Here is a 16,444-nt window from a genome sequence, read left to right on the forward strand (position 1 = left end):
CTTAATATTCTGTGAGCCTATGTGAACCCTGCTTAGTTAATTTGGTGGACCATATTCTTCCGGTGTCCTCTATTATCTTTGAGTCATACAATTTTTCCTCTCTCTTTTCCAAGGCATTTTCTGACCACCAAGGGGACAGTCCCAAAGAGACCTCCATTTCAGAATCTCCACATAATGTGTGCCCAAGGGTCTCTGTACCTATTCCCATCAGTTGCCAGAGGAAGCCTCTCTGATGATGACTGGACAAGGCCTAAATCTCTGAGTATAACAAAATATCATTTTTTTCATTGATTTATTCATTTATTCATTTAGTTTTCCTTGCTCTTTCCGTATTTACCCAGCACCTTTGAGATTTTTACCCTTAAGATAGTAATGAACACTCAGCACTTAATTAGGTATAAGTGTTTCCCAGTTTGGACTAAGAATTTTTGGATCTCTTTTTTTTTCTTTTCCTGATTGTAATTTATTTATTTTTATTAATTACAATTTATTCACTTTGTATCCCAGCTGTAGCCCCCTCCTCATCCTCTCCCAATTTCACCACCCCGCCCTCTTCCCCTTTCTTGCCACTCCCCAAGTCCCTTATAGGGGAGGTCCTCCTCCCCTTGCATCTGACCCTTGCCTATCAGGTCTTATCAGGACTGGCCCCAATGTCTTCCTCTGTGGCCAGGTAAGGCTGCTCCACCCTCAGAGAGAGGTGATCAAAGAGCCAGCACATGAGTTTATGTCAGAGATGGTTCCTGTTCCTATTACTGGTGAACCCTCTTGGACACTGAGTTACCGTGGACTACATCTGTGCAGGGGTTCTAGATTATCTGCCTGAATGGTCCTTGGTTGAAGTATAAGTCTCAGAAAAGATCCCTGTGCCCAGATTTTTTGGTTCTGTTGCTCTCCTTGTGGTTCTCCTGTCCCCTTCAGGTCTTTCTATCTCCCCCTTCTTTTATAAGATATCTTGCACCCTTCCCAAAGTTTGACTATGAGTCTCAGCTCCTGCTTTGATACACTGCTGAGTAGAGTCTTTCAGAGGTCCTCTGTGGTCGGTTTCTGTCCCGTTTCCTTAGATAGAGAAATTGTGGTACTTTTACAGATCATCTTGAGTGAGATATCCCCAAAACAGAAAGACACTCAGGGTACATACTCACTTGTAAGTGGATACTAGACCTTCAATATAGGATAAACAAACATACTAAAATCTGTACACCTAAAGAAACTAAGAAAGAAGGAGGACACTGGGTAAGACGATCAGTCCTCACTCAGACAGGCAAATGGGATGGACATCACAAAGGGAGCAAAATATCTTTAGGAAACATTTCATTAAGTTCTGTCTTTCTTTTATTTTTATTTTTTAATTTTTTTTTGCGAGTTGTGTTTGGTTCTTGCATCCATGCAGTTTGACCAGCATTATTTGTGGAAAATACTATATCTTATTTAGTGTTCAGTTCAAGCCTCTTTATAAATGATCAGGTATCCTTAGGTGTGTGGATTTGTCTGGCTCTTTACTTTGATTCCATTGAAAATCATGTAATTTGGGCTTTTGTTTTTTGTTTGTTTTACCCAATATCATTCAGTTTTTACTATATAGCTTAGTGCCCTGACTCTAACAAGGAAGTGGTGTTAGTTTGTACAGTTCTTTTACTGTTCAGCATTGTTTCAGCAATCCTTTATGTTGTGTGTATGTGTTTTCATATGAAGCTGAAACTGTCTTTTCAAGATCTGGAACAAATTATCTTGAAATTTTGATAGGGATTGCATTGAATATGTAGATTGCTTTTGGTAGGATGGCCATTTTACTATATTAATCAAACTGATCCTTGAGTATGGGAGATCTTTCTGTGTTCTGATATATTAGTCAATTTTTTTCTTTAATAACTTAAAATTTCTATCATAAAAGTGTTTTACTTGCTTGGTTAGAGTCAGACCAAGATATCTCATAGTATTTGAGACTATTCTGAAAGGTGATAATTCCCTGAATTATGTCTCAATCTTTTTGTTTTGTTTTGTTAAATTATTTTTATTTTTATTAATTACAATTTATTTACTTTGTATCCCCCATACCTCTCTCTCTCCTCCCCTCCCAATCCCACTCTCTCTCTTATCACTTATGTCTCTCTCCCAGTCCACAGATAAGGAGGGGTTCTCCTCCACTTCCCTCTGATCCCAGTCTGTCAGGTCTCATCAGGAGTGGCTGCATTGTCTTCTGTGGACTGGTAAGGCTGCTCCACCTTTGAGGGGGGAGGTGATCAAAGGGCAGGCCAATCAGTTCATGTCAGAGACAGTCCCTGTCCCTATTATTATGGAGCTCGCTTGGACACTGAACTGCCATAGGCTACCTCTGTGCAGTCGCTCCAGGCCATCTCCATGAGTGGTCCTTGGCTGGAGTATCAGTTTCAGAAAAGACCCCTGTGCCCTGTGGATCTGTTGATCTCCTTGTAGAGCTCCTTTCCTCTCCAGGTCTTACTATCTCCCACTTCTTTCATAACATTCCCTGAACTCTGCCCAAAGTTTTGCTATGAGTCTCAACATCTGTCTTGATACCCTGCAGGGTAGAGACTTTCAGAGGCCTTCTGTGGTAGACTCTTGTCTGTTCCCTGTTTTCTCCCTCCTCTGATGTCCCTCTTCTTTGCCTTTCTGAATGGGGATTGATCATCTTATCCAGAGTTCTCCTTCCTGATTAACTTCCTTAGGTGTACAGTTTCTATTATGTTTATCCTATATTATATGTCTAATATCCACTTATGAGTGAGTATATACCATGTGTGTCTTTCTGCTTCTGGGATACCTCACTTAGTATGATCTTTTTCAGTTCCCACCATTTACCTGCAAGTTTCATAATTTCCTTATTTTTAATCACTGAGTAATAGTCCATTGTGTAAATGTACCACAATTTCTAACTCAAGAAGTTAAACAACAACAAATCAAGTAATCCAATTAAAAAATGGGATACAGAGCTAAACAGAGAATTCTCAACAGAGGAATATCGAATGGCAGAGAAACACTTAAAGAAATACTCAACGTCCTTAGTCATTAGGAAGATGCAAATCAAAAAGACCCTGAGATTTCACCTTACACTGATCAGAATGGCTAAGATCAAATACTCAAGTGAAAACACATGCTGGAGAGGATGTGCAGAAAGGGAACCCTCCTCCATTGTTGGTGGGAATGTAAACTTACACAACCACTTTGGAAATCAGTCTGGCACTGTCTTAGACAATTAGGAATAGTGCTTCCTCAAGATCCAGCTATAGCACTTTTAGGCATATATCCAAAAGAAACTCAAGTATACAAGGACATCTGTTCAACCATGTTTGTAGCAGCTTTATTTATAATAGCCAGAAGCTGGAAACAGCCCAGATGTCCCTCAGTTGAGGAATGGATACAGAAATTGTGGTACATGTCTCAATCTTTTATTTATATATAGGAGGGATATGGATCTTGTTAGCTGAATCTGTATTCAGCCACTTTTTAAAAAATGTTTCTCAACTGTAGGAGTTTACCAGTAAAAATTTTATGTTCACAAATTTTAGGAAGACATTATTTCCCCTCTGTTATTTGTCTTGCTTAACTTTGATAGTATAGGATTTTTGTTTTATCTTATTGTATTTTATTTTCTTATATTTTATTTTTAACCCTTAAGCTGCGCCTTCTGAGACATTGAGTCTCTGTAGGGAGATTTCATGGGTCAGCCATGGCCAGAACTGAGCGATGAAGACAGCATCCAGAACAATTCTCCTGAGTCCCCAGTGCCTGAACTGCTGACAGTTTATACCAGCTGAGTATAAGACAAGAACCTTAATAAGTTCAGGGCTCTTGTATTTAAAACTGAAAAATACTACCTACCTCCAAAAGCCTGGTTTATTTCAAAATATTGTAGAATATGTTTCTGCTTTTATTAAAAACTTTAATATAGTAAAAAAAAAACATTTTTGCTTTCTAATGAGAGACAGAAAGAGAATGTGTTCAGATGGAAGAAGATACGCAAATAACTTTATGGAGGAGAGGGAGTGAAAAACATAGTGATATATTATATGAGAAAATATCTATGTCATACTGCACTATGATGCTATTATACCATCTTCAGATAAAGATAGGTCGACTTCTTTCTCCCTAATTTGTATCCTCAGGATCTTTAATTTTTTTATTGTCCTAGTTAGGCCTTCAGTCATCATATTAAATAAGTATGCAAAAGGTGGATAACCTTGTCTTTTTCGTGATTTTCATGGAATTGCTATAAGTCTCTCTCCATTTAAGTTGGTGTTGGCTATGGGTTTGCAGTAACCACAAACAATAACAATACAGGATTGTAGATCCCAGGTTGACGGATCTATCTACAAAACACTGATGTATATATGGCTCAGGTGACTTTTCAGACGGGGAGGCAGAAAGATCATAAGATACAGAGGATTAGGGATCTTCTTCTGAAAGTGTGTTCCCTCATAATACTAGAAGTTACATCCATAAAGCCTTACCAGAGGGCAATAGAGAACGCAAAGAAATCAATATGAGCAAAGCTTTTATGAGCTAATAGAGACTGAAAAAACACACACATGGCTTGCCTGCATCGGCACCAGGTCTGCTGGGTATATAATATGACTTTCAGTTCAGTGCTGCTGTGAAAATTCCTAAGCATTTAAACAAGTGGGATCCTGATTCTTGTGCCTTCTCTTGGGCTCCTTTTTCCCTCTGTTCATTTATCTTGTTTAACTTTAATGTATTAGTTTTGATATATTTTATTATTAACCCTTAGAAGGCAAAAATGGATTTTATCTGAATGGGCAGAATGTGGGGAGGAACTTTGGGGGGTAGAAGGGTGAAAACTATAATTAGAGTATAGAACATGAAAAAATATCCAAATCTATTTTTGATATGAGGAAAAAACAAGAAAAAAGTATTTTCCAGGCCTGATGAGATGGCTGAGCACTTAAGAGTTCTCAGAGAATTTCTATCAGACCATTGCTCTATTCAAAACAACGGCAAAACAGCTGGAAACCATATTTTACTCAATTTCAGGGGGATATGATGGCATCCTTTGGCTTTAATATACACCAGGTACACATATGGTTTAAAAGTACGCACGTGCACAAACACCCTTACATTGAAAATAATATTGGAAATTTCAGGAATGAGGTTTAGCCTGAATAATGGTTGCTGTTCTGACATTTCTACTCCAATTCTAGTTATATTAACTACATCATTACCAGGCCACAGAGAAAGACAATGCAGCCAATTCTGATGATACCCAATAAGTTTAGGTTAGATGGAAGGGGAGGAGGACAGCCCCTATCAGTGGACTAGGGGAGGAGCATGGGAAAGAAGAGAAAGGAAAGGTAGGATTGGGAGGGGACAAAGGAAGGGGCTATAGCTGATAAAAAACTAAAAAATAAAAAAAAAACACAAAAAAATAAAATAAAATAAATAAAAAATTAAAATAAATAAATAAATAAATAATAAAAAGAAAATTGAAAAAGTAAATTTTTATTGAGTTTTTATGTAGGAGCACATATGAATAATTATTTAATTTTTTGGATTTTTTTTTCTTTTTTTATCAGTTACATTTTATTAACTCTGTATCCCAGCCGTGTCCCGATCCCTCATTCCCTCCCAGTCCCTCCCTCCCTTCCTCATCTCCACCGTGCCCCTTTCCAAGTCCACTGATGGGGGGGACCTCCTCCCCAATTCATCTGATCCTCATTTATCAGGTATCTTCAGGACTGGCTGCAAAGCCCTCCTCTGTGGCCTAACAGGACTGCTCCTCCCTTCGGGGGTGGGGAGACCAAAGAGCCAGTCATCGAGTTCCTGTTAGAAATAGTCCCTGTTCCCCTCACTTTGGGAAACCAATTGGTTACTGAGCTACCACAGGCTACATCTGAGTGGAGGTTCTAGGTTATATCCATACATGGTCCTTGGTTGAATGTCAGTCTCAGAAAAGACCCTGTGCCCAGATATATTTGGTCCTTGTGGAGCTCCTATCCTTTCCCCATCAGACTAACTCCCCTTCTTTCTTATGATTCCCTGTACTCTGCCAAAGGTTTGGTCATGAGTCTTTGCTTTGAAAACACTGCTAGTTAGAGTCTTTCAGATGCGCTCAGTAGACTCCTGTCATACGTTCAATGCACATCCCATCTGTCTTTCTAAATGAGGATTGATCATCTTACCCCATGTCCGCTCAATTGATTATCTTTTTTAGGTGTATAGATTTCATTATGTTTATCATATCTTATAGGTCTATATAAGTGAGTATATCCCATGTTTGTCTTTCTCCTTCTGGGATATTTCACTCAGAATGATCTTTTCTAGATCCCACCATTTGCCTGCAAATTTCATGATTTCCTCCTTTTTGATTGCTGAGTAGTATTCCATTGTATAAAAATACCACAATTTCTGTACCCATTCCACCGTTGATGGACATCTGGGTTGTTTCCAGGTTCTGGCTATTACAAATAGAGCTGCTATAAACATGGTTGAGCAAGTGTCCTTTTTGTGTACTTGAACAAACTTTGGTTATATACCTAGCAGTGGTATAGCTGGGTCTGGAGGAAGCACTATTCCTATTTGTCTTAGAAAGCGCCAGATAGCTTTCCAGAGTGGTTGTACCAGTTTACATTCCCACCAGCAGTGGAGCAGGGTTCCCCTTTCTCCACAACCTCTCCAGCATGTGTTATCGCTTGAGTTTTTCATCTTGGCCATTCTGATGGGTGTAAGGTGATATCTCAGGGTCGTTTTGATTTGCATTTCCCTGATGGCTAATGAGGATGAGCATTTCTTTAAGTGTTTTTCTGCCATTCGATATTCCTCTGTCGAGAATTCTCTGTTTAGCTCTGTTCCCCATTTTTTAATTGGATTACTTGGTTTGCTGCTTTTCAGCTTCTTTAGTTCTTTATTTATACTGGATATGAGTCCTCTGTCAGATAAAGGGTTAGTGAAGATTCTTTCCCAATCTGTAGGCAGTCTTTTTGTTTTGATGACGGTATCCTTTGCTTTACAGAAACTTTTCAGTTTCATGAGGTCCCATTTATTGATTGTTGCTCTTAGAGCCTGTGCTGTTGATGTTCTGTTCAGGAAGTTGTCTCCTGTGCCAATGAGTTCTAGGCTGTTCCCCACTTTTTTTTTCCAATTGATTTAGGGTATCTGGTTTTATGTTGAGGTCCTTGATCCACTTTGACTTTAGTTTTGTGCAGGGTGATAAATATGGATCTATTTTCATTTTTCTGCATGTAGACATCCAGTTGGTCCAGCACCATTTGTTGAAGATGCTGTCTTTTTTCCATTGAATGGAATTGGCTTCTTTGTTGAATATCGAGTATTCATAGGTGTGTGGATATATTTCTGGGTCTTCTATGCGGTTCCATTGATCCTCCTTTCTGTTTCTATGCCAGTACCATGCAGTTTTTATTACTGTTGCCCTGTAGTACAGCTTGAGATCAGGAATGGAGATACCTCCAGATGATCTGTTGTTGTACAGGATCGTTTTGGAGATTCTGGGTTTTTTGTTTCTCCATATGAAGCTGAGAATCTTTTTTTCAAGGTCTGTAAAGAATTGAGTTGGTATTTTGATGGGAATTGCATTGAATCTGTAGATTGCTTTTGGCAGTATGGCCATTTTCACAATGTTAATCCTACCAATCCATGAGCACGGGAGATCTTTCCATCTTCTGATATCTTCTTCGATTTCTTTCTTCAGAGACTTGAAGTTTTTCTCAAATAGGTCTTTCACTTGCTTGGTTAGAGTCACACCAAGGTACTTTATGTTGTTAGTGGCTATTGTGAAGGGTGTTGTTTCCCTAATTTCTTTCTCAGCCTTTTTGTCTTTGGTATATAGGAGGGCTTCTGATTTTTTTGAGTTGATTTTGTATCCTGCCACTTTGCTGAAGGTGTTTATCAGCTGAAGGAGTTCTCTGGTTGAATTTTTGGGGTCGCTCATGTATACTATCATATCATCTGCAAATAGTGACACTTTGACCTCTTCCTTTCCGATTTGTATCCCCTTGATCTCCTTTAGTTGTCTTATTGCTCTGGCTAGGACTTCAAGTACTATGTTGAAGAGATATGGGGACAATGGACAGCCTTGTCTTGTCCCTGATTTCAGTGGGATTGATTTAAGTTTCTCTCCATTGAGTTTGATGTTAGCTATAGGCTTGCTATATATTGCCTTTACTATGTTTAGGTATGTGCCTTGTATCCCTGATCTCTCCAAGACTTTAAACATGAATGGGTGTTGGACTTTGTCAAATGCTTTTTCGGCGTCTAAGGAGTTGATCATGTGGTTTTTCTCCTTCAGTTTGTTTATGTAGTGGATTACATTGATGGATTTCCGTATGTTGAACCACCCTTGCATGCCAAGGATGAAGCCTATTGGTCATGGTGGATGATATCTTTGATGTGTTCTTGGATTCGGTTTGCAAGTATTTTATTGAGTATTTTTGCATCAATGTTCATAAGAGAGATAGGCCTAAAGTTCTCTTTTTTGTTGGGTCTTTGTGTGGTTTAGGTATTAAGGTGACTGTGGCTTCATAGAATGAGTTTGGTAGTGTTCCTTCTGTTTCTATTTTGTGGAATAGCTTGAGGAGAATTGGAGTTAGCATTTCTTTGAAGGTCTTGTAGAATTCTGCGCTGAAGCCATCTGGTCCAGGGCTTTTTTTGGAGGGGAGACTGTTAATGACTGCTTCAATTTCCTTGGGAGATATAGGGCTATTCAGTCTTTCTACCTGATCTTGACTTAGTTTTGGTAGATGGAATCTTTCAAGAAAATTATCCATTTCATTTAGATTCTCAAATTTTGTGGCATATAGGCTTTTGTAGTATGACCTAATAATTGTTTGGATTTCCTCAATGTCTGTGGTTATGTCCCCATTTTCATTTCTGATTTTGCTGATCTGGATAGTTTCTCTCTGCTTTTTAGTTAGTTAGGCTAAGGGTTTGTCTATCTTGTTGATTTTCTCAAAGAACCAGCTTTTTGTTTCATTGATTCTTTGGATAGTTTTATTTGTTTCTAGTTGATTGATTTCAGCCCTTAGTTTGATTATTTCCAGCTGTCTGCTCCTCTTGGGTGTATCTGCTTCTTTTTTTTTCTAGGGTTTTCAGTTGGGCCATTAAGTTGTTTGTATGTGATGTTACGAATTTCTTCTTGCAGGCACTTAGTGCTATAAATTTTCCTCTGAGCACTGCTTTCAATGTGTCCCATAAATTTGGGTATGTTGTGCCTTCCTTTTCATTGAATTCTAAGAAGTCTTTATGGATTTTTATTTTTATTAACTACAGTTTATTCACTTTGTATCTCTCCTGTACCTCCCTTCCTCCTCCCCTCCAAATCCCACCCTCCTTCTTCCCCACCAATGCCCCTTCCCTAGTCCACTGAAAAGGGAGGTCTTCCTCCCCTTCCCTCTGCTCCTAGTCTATCAGGTCTCATCAGGAGGTGCCTTTTAGATTTCAAAGTTAAATCGATTTTTAATATATCAAAAACAATTTGTTATAGCAAGTTTGAGAAAATAGTTGTTAGAAAACTAAATAAAGGACATCTGGTTGTTTCCAGATTCTGGCTATTACGAATACAGCTGCTAAAGACATGGTTGCACAAATGTCCTTGTTGTGTACTTGAGCATCTTTTGCATGTATGCCTAGGAATGGTATAGCTGGATCTTGAGGTAGCACTATTCGTAATTGTCTGAGAAAATGCCAGATTTATTTCCAAAGTGATTTTGCAAGTTTACATTCCCACAAGCAATACCCTCATCCATTCCAGCATGTGTTGTCACTTGAGTATTTGATCTTAGCCATTCTGATGGGTGTAAGGTGAAATCTCAGGGTCATTTTGATTTGCATTTCCCTGATGACTAAGGACTTTGAGCATTTCTTTAAGTGTTTCTCTGACATTCAATATTCCTCAAACGAAAATGCTCTGTTCAGCTCTGTATCTCATTTTTTAATTGGATTACTTGATTTGTTAATGTTTAACTTCTTGAGTTCTTTATATATTCTTGATATTAGCCCTCTGTCAGATGTAGGGTTGGAGAAGATCCTTTCCAAGACTGTAGGCTGTCATTTTTTTCCTGCTGACAGCCTGAGGAATGGATACAGAAATTGTGGTACATTTACACAATGGAATACTACTCAGGAATTAAAAATAAGGAAACTATGAAATTTGCAGGTAAATTCTGGGAACTAGAAAAGATCATCCTTAGTGAGGTATCCAAGAAGCACTTATAAGTGGATATTAGACATATTACAGGATAAACAGGAGGAGGACCCTGGGTAAAATGATCAATTCTTTCAGAAAGGCAAAAAGAAAGACATCTGAAGAGGGAAAAAAAGGGGGGGACAGGACAGGAGCCTAACAAAAAGGGCCTCTGAAAAACTATCCAGCAGGTTATTGAAGCAGATGTTGAGACTCTGCCAAACTCTGGGCAGAATGCAGGGAATCTTATGAAAGAAGGGGAAGATAGAAAGACCTGGAGGGGCAGGAGAACCACAACGAGAGCAACAGAACCAAAAATTCTGGGCCCAGGGGTGTTTTCTGAGACTGATACTCTAAACAAGGACCATGCATGGAGATAACCTAGAACCCCTGCACAGATATTGCCCATGGCAGCTCAGTGTCCAAGTGGGTTCTCTAGTATGGGGAACAGGGCTGTCTCTGACATGAACTCAATGGCTGGCTTTTTGATCACCTCTTTCTAAGTGGCGGAGCAGTGTTAACAGGCCACAGAGGAAGACAACACAACCAGTCCTAATGAGACCTGATAGACTAGGATCAGATGAAATGGGAGGAGGATCTCCCCTATCAGTGGACTGTGGGAGGGGCTTGGGAGGAGAATAGGGATGGATGGCAGGATTGTATGAATGAGGAAGGGAGCTACATCTTAGATATAAAGTGAATAAATTGTAATACATTTAAAAAATTAAAAATCCTGGGAAAATATAAAAGAAAACTAAATGAAATGGCAGTGAAATATGTTATAGGGATGTGAATGCAAAAAAAAAAAAAATAAGTAAAAGAACTATCAACTAATAATATAAGTTTCACACAGAGATCTAAAATTTGGAGATCAAAAATCAGAGATAGCCTCAAACTTTGTTAATTTATTCCAGAGGAAAGACTAATATAAGATGGTTCAAGACAGTATGTTATTTAAAAATACCATTAACTGCCAGACATCCAGAGGAGGATGCTACTTCTTAGAAAATATGAAGCCCCATTTTACTACACACACACACACACACACACACACACACACACAAAATATAATTGCAGTCTTCCTAGGAAATATTACCAACAAGCCAATTCCCATTGCATATTTCTAAAGACAGCTGTAAAAATTACTAATTGTGTACAGCTAATTAGAAAGGGGAGATGGCAAAACCTACAGCAATCTCCTATTTGACATTTGCTTTCTCATCTCAGCAAAGCGACCATTCCTGCTCAGTTTCTACTTCTCTGTGTCACAGTTTGCTTAGAGGGAAAGAACACTGTCACCAGGGCTCACTTTGAGAGTTTCCTTTTCTGAGTGTTTGAGAGGTTCTTTTCTCTGAGTGATTATACTCTTGAACTTCCTGAATAAACATTCTCACACATTTTCTGTCATTATCCTGAGCACAAAGCTCATTATAGTAAAAGACAGATTTCAACTCAATTACTCTCAAAGTACAATCACTTAAACTCAAAGTGTGAGGAATTATTCATAAATATCCATGGGAAAAGAAACATTTAAAACTCTTATGTTGAAGAAGATCACTAATTCTCACTTTTATTGATATCATTCATTTGAATATTTTACCCTATTTTGTCTTTAATTATTAGAGTTTTCATTCACCATAGATTCCTTGACATAAAAAATCTGTTTAATCTTTTCTTTGTTCAGTACATCCATAAACAACATTGGGTTATCCTATACAAGACAATAAAATGCTTTGAGTTTAGAATTTGCAGGTCATATGATTGAATTGATAGCGTTTTCAGAGTCCCCATTATACGATCCTTTTAGGAAAACCTTTTAGGAAATGTTTTCAGATTCTACAATATCCCTGAGAAATGTAAAGAATTTCCTTTAATATGTATTTACAGGAAAAAAAGTTAAAATAGGAAGTACTCATTCTTGCAGGAGGTGGAGGCATATTGTATTTAAACAGAAAATGCCCTAAGCTTCCCTTGCTCAGTATGAGTAACGGTCTGATTGGAGTAACATCTGTCTGCTTGTTATGGCCTCTAGGAACTACACGTAGTCGGAAATGTTCTGAAATATATGTACTAGCACTGATAAATGTCAACTTCAACAGCTTACGTAACCGTTGATAAAACAAACTGTTTTTTTATATATATAGAGAGAGAGCAACTATTTAATAGGACTTTCCTTGTTAAATGGTGGGATCCAAAACTCTGATGCCATTTTAAAATCATCTTGTATATCCATGAGGACAGAAAGACAGTAATTTCCTCCTGAACTGAAATTCAGATCTTACATATGAAGAGAAAATGAAATACACCTTTAAGTTTCAAGATATAAAGAATACTCTACATTTTCAGCTTTGAATCATTTTCAAAATGAACCTTGTTTGCCATGTTTTTATAATGATCAAATTGAGATATGTAAAATGTCTAAGATTAGTATGTGAAGTGTAAGGGCTATTTTAGAATATTTTATTTGTGCTGACAGTAAAATTTTTCTGTCCCTCATATATATGAATATAGATAGAGGCATATAGACATATGTTTATAAAGTAATTTTGATCAAATCCACACTTATTTCTCCCCTTCTCCTTTTTGATTTTCCTTCCAACTTTATGTACCTTTTTGAAACCCAGTAAATAAATTTACTTCTGCCAATTTGCACATAGATAAAGAGCCATAGGCAGCAACTCATATGTATGTATATATGTGTATTTGTGTGTATATACGACACATACATGAACATGTATAGATGTATGTCATTGTACATACATATATGACAAATATTATGCTTTATTGAGAATATTTTATATTGAAAATATGTAATAAAACAACCTATTTAAAACATAGTCCTCCATCTTTAATGATTAAGAAGAGTTACAGCAGTTGTTTTGATTACGGTGTCCAAGGACTGGATTCCTAAGTAATTTTATTTCAAATACTTTAAGTAACGGTTCACAGCTCTATGATGATAGCAATGCATGGCTGGGAGAAACTAAGGGTGATCCAGCCTTCACAGATGTCAATACTACAAGACCGATATCATCTGTGCTCTCATGGCTTCTGACATACAATGTTCTGACAAGTGGGTCCAATAATTTTCTTGTCATCTCCTCACTACTCAAAAATTTTAACTTGTTTTTACAGTCTTTTACCACTTTTCATTTTTATTGTATAAGAATCTCGTGTTGTTTTCAAAATGTTTTAATCAAAACAACCCCAACTACTCCCTACTATTTCAATTCCATTTTCATGTTCTCTTTTTGAAACATTCTAATTCCATTTACTTCTGCTACTGTGTGCATGATTTATGAACATGCACAGGGACATATGCACCCTATCAGCGGTCATACCGTTGAAGAAAACCAGCACCATGAGAACTAGTACCTCATGAGCATCCCTTATGTCAAAGTTAGGATTCTTTTTGCATTTTTAATTTAATTTAATTTTTTATTATTAGTTACATTTTATTAACTCTGTATCCCAGCTGTATCCTGCTCTCTCATTCCCTCCCAAACCCTCCCATCTCCCCTCATCTCCTCCCTGGCCCTCTCTAAATCCACTGATAGGAGAGATCTTCTTCTCCTTCCATCTGACCCTGCCTTATCAGGTCTCTTTAGGGCTGGCTGAAAAGTCCTTCTCTTTGGCCTAGCAGGACTGCTCCTCCCCTGGTGGATGGGGAGGTCAAAAAGCCTTCCATTGAGTTCATGTCAGAAATAGTCCCTGTTCCTCTTACTATGGGAAACCAATTGATTACTGAGTTACCAGGGGCTTCATCTGAGCAGAGGTTCTAGGTTATATCCACATATGGTTCTTGGTGGAGTCTCAGTCTCAGAAAAGACCCCTGTGCCCAGATATATTTGGTCCTTGTGCAGCTCCTATCCTTTCCACATCATACAACCTCCCCCTTTTTTCATATAATTCCCTGCACTCTGCCTAAGGTTTGGTTATGAGTCTTAGTATCTGCTAAGATACACTGCTAGGTAGAGTCTTTCAGGGGCCCTCTGTGGCAGGCTCCTGTCCTGTTACTTGTTTTCTCCCACGTCCAATTCACCTCCCATTTGTCTTTATAAGTGAGGATTGATCATCTTACCCCGGGTCCTCTTTCTTGTTTATCTTCTTTAGGTGTATAGATTTCATTATGTTTATCATATCTTATAGGACTATATGAGTGAATATATACCATGTGTTTCTTCCTCCTTCTGGGATACCTCACTCAAAATGATCTTTTCTAGATCCCACCATTTGCCTGCAAATTTCATGATTTCCTTGTTTTTGATTGCTGAGTAATATTCCATTGTGTAAAAATACCACAATTTCTGTATTCATTCCTCCGTTGAGGGACACATCTGGGTTGTTTTCAGGTTCTGGGTATTACAAATAAAGCTGCTACAAAAATGGTTGAACAAATGTCCTTGTTGTGTACTTAAGCAAATTTTGGGTATATGTGTAGGAGTGGTATAGCTGGATCTTGAGGAAACACTATTCCTAATTGTCTGAGAAAGCTCCAGATTGACTTCCAAAGTGGTTGTACTAGTTTACATTCCCACCAGCAGTGGAGGAGGGTTCCCCTTTCTACCCAAACTCTCCAGCATATATTGTCACTAGAGTTATTCATCTTAGCCATTCTGATGGGTGTAAGGTAAAATCTCAGGGTCGTTTTGATTTGTATCTCCCGGATGGCTAAAGATGTTGAGCATCTTTTTAAGTGTTTCTCTGCCGTTCTATGTTCCTCTACAGAGAATTCTCTGTTTAGCTCCGTACCTCAATTGGATCATTTGATTTATTGCTTTTTAACTTCTTTAGTTGTTTATATATGCTGGATATCAGACCTCTGTCAGCTATAGGGTTGGTGAAGATCCTTTCCCAGTCTGTAGGCTGCCATTTTGTTCTGACGACAGTATCTTTTGCTTTACAGAAGGTTTTAAGTTTCATGAGGTCCCATTTATTGATTGTTGCTCTTAGGGCCGGTGCTGTTGGTGTTCTGTTCAGGAAGTTGTCTTCTGTGCCAATGAGTTCTAGGCTGTTCCCCACTTTTTCTTCTAACCGATTTAGAATATCTGGTTTTATGTTGATGTCTTTGATCCACTTGGACTTTAGTTTTGTGGAGGGTGATAAATATGGATCTATTTTCATTTTTCTAAGGCTAGGGGTTTTTTGTTGTTGTTGTTGTTGTTTTTTTATAGCTAGATTTTCTGATGCATTTTAGCATTCATTCAGCCATGGCTACTGTTGAATTTATATGTATAATGGTCCTGTCATATACAGAAAACTTTGCCTTACTACTTCTGGCAAGAACCTCTGGTTCTTATAAACTTTTTATTCCTTATAACAACAAGGTGAGGAGAAAGGTCTAAAGATATGGAAGAGAATTGGGTGGATTTCAACCAAAACTGTGAAGGAATATGCCATAAGGAAGCTGTTATTTTTTATGATTACTTTAAAAATAAAGTATGATATATTTTGATTAAATAAAAAATTCCTTTAAAAAATAAGATGATCTCTGAGCTTTGTGGAAATATGTTTATAATATAGATGTCACATTTTAGGTCACCCACAGTCTACATCCTCTTATTCTATGCACAGTGATCAGGTGTACATCTTTGTATTAATTGTTATCCTTTTCAGCTTTTTGATGAGAAGTGAAAGCTTCGCTGACCTAGTGGTACAAAATCAGTATTTAAGGCGAAGTTTCATAGTATGTCTGTTTAAGAAGAGTGTAAAAGTAGGTGCTCCATTAGGACCTATGACCTATGCAGCCATGGTTTGGACGATTGACAGTTGTGGCTATAATATACAAAAATACTAAGCACCAAAAAACAAACAACTGAAAAGATGGGGAATGACATTAAATGGAGAAATAATGCAAATGACAAAATTGTGTGTGTATGAAAGATAGAGAGAGAGACAGAGAGAGAAAGAGAGATTTTAACCATAAGGGGAATGCAAATTACTGTGATTTTTTTCTTACTGATAGCCCATTCAGAATGAGAAATTATTAAGAAAACAATTTGCAGTAAATGTTAGCATGGGTGTGGATAAAAGGGAACACTTGCTCACTGTTGGTAGGATGTGTAAATGTGTACAGCCACTGTAAAAATAACTGCAGAGATCTAGTGATCTAGAACTATACCTATGACCCAGATGAACTATTCTTCAGATGTACTGTTTCTCAAATGAAAATAAGGAGAAAAGGTAAATAGTCTAGATATCCATTGACTGATGAAGGGGAGAAGAAAATATGGTATATTTACACAATGGAATCATATGCATCTGTAAATAAAAAGA

The sequence above is a fragment of the Meriones unguiculatus genome, chromosome 11, assembly GCF_030254825.1.
Source record: "Meriones unguiculatus strain TT.TT164.6M chromosome 11, Bangor_MerUng_6.1, whole genome shotgun sequence".
In the NCBI taxonomy this organism is placed as follows: domain Eukaryota; kingdom Metazoa; phylum Chordata; class Mammalia; order Rodentia; family Muridae; genus Meriones; species Meriones unguiculatus.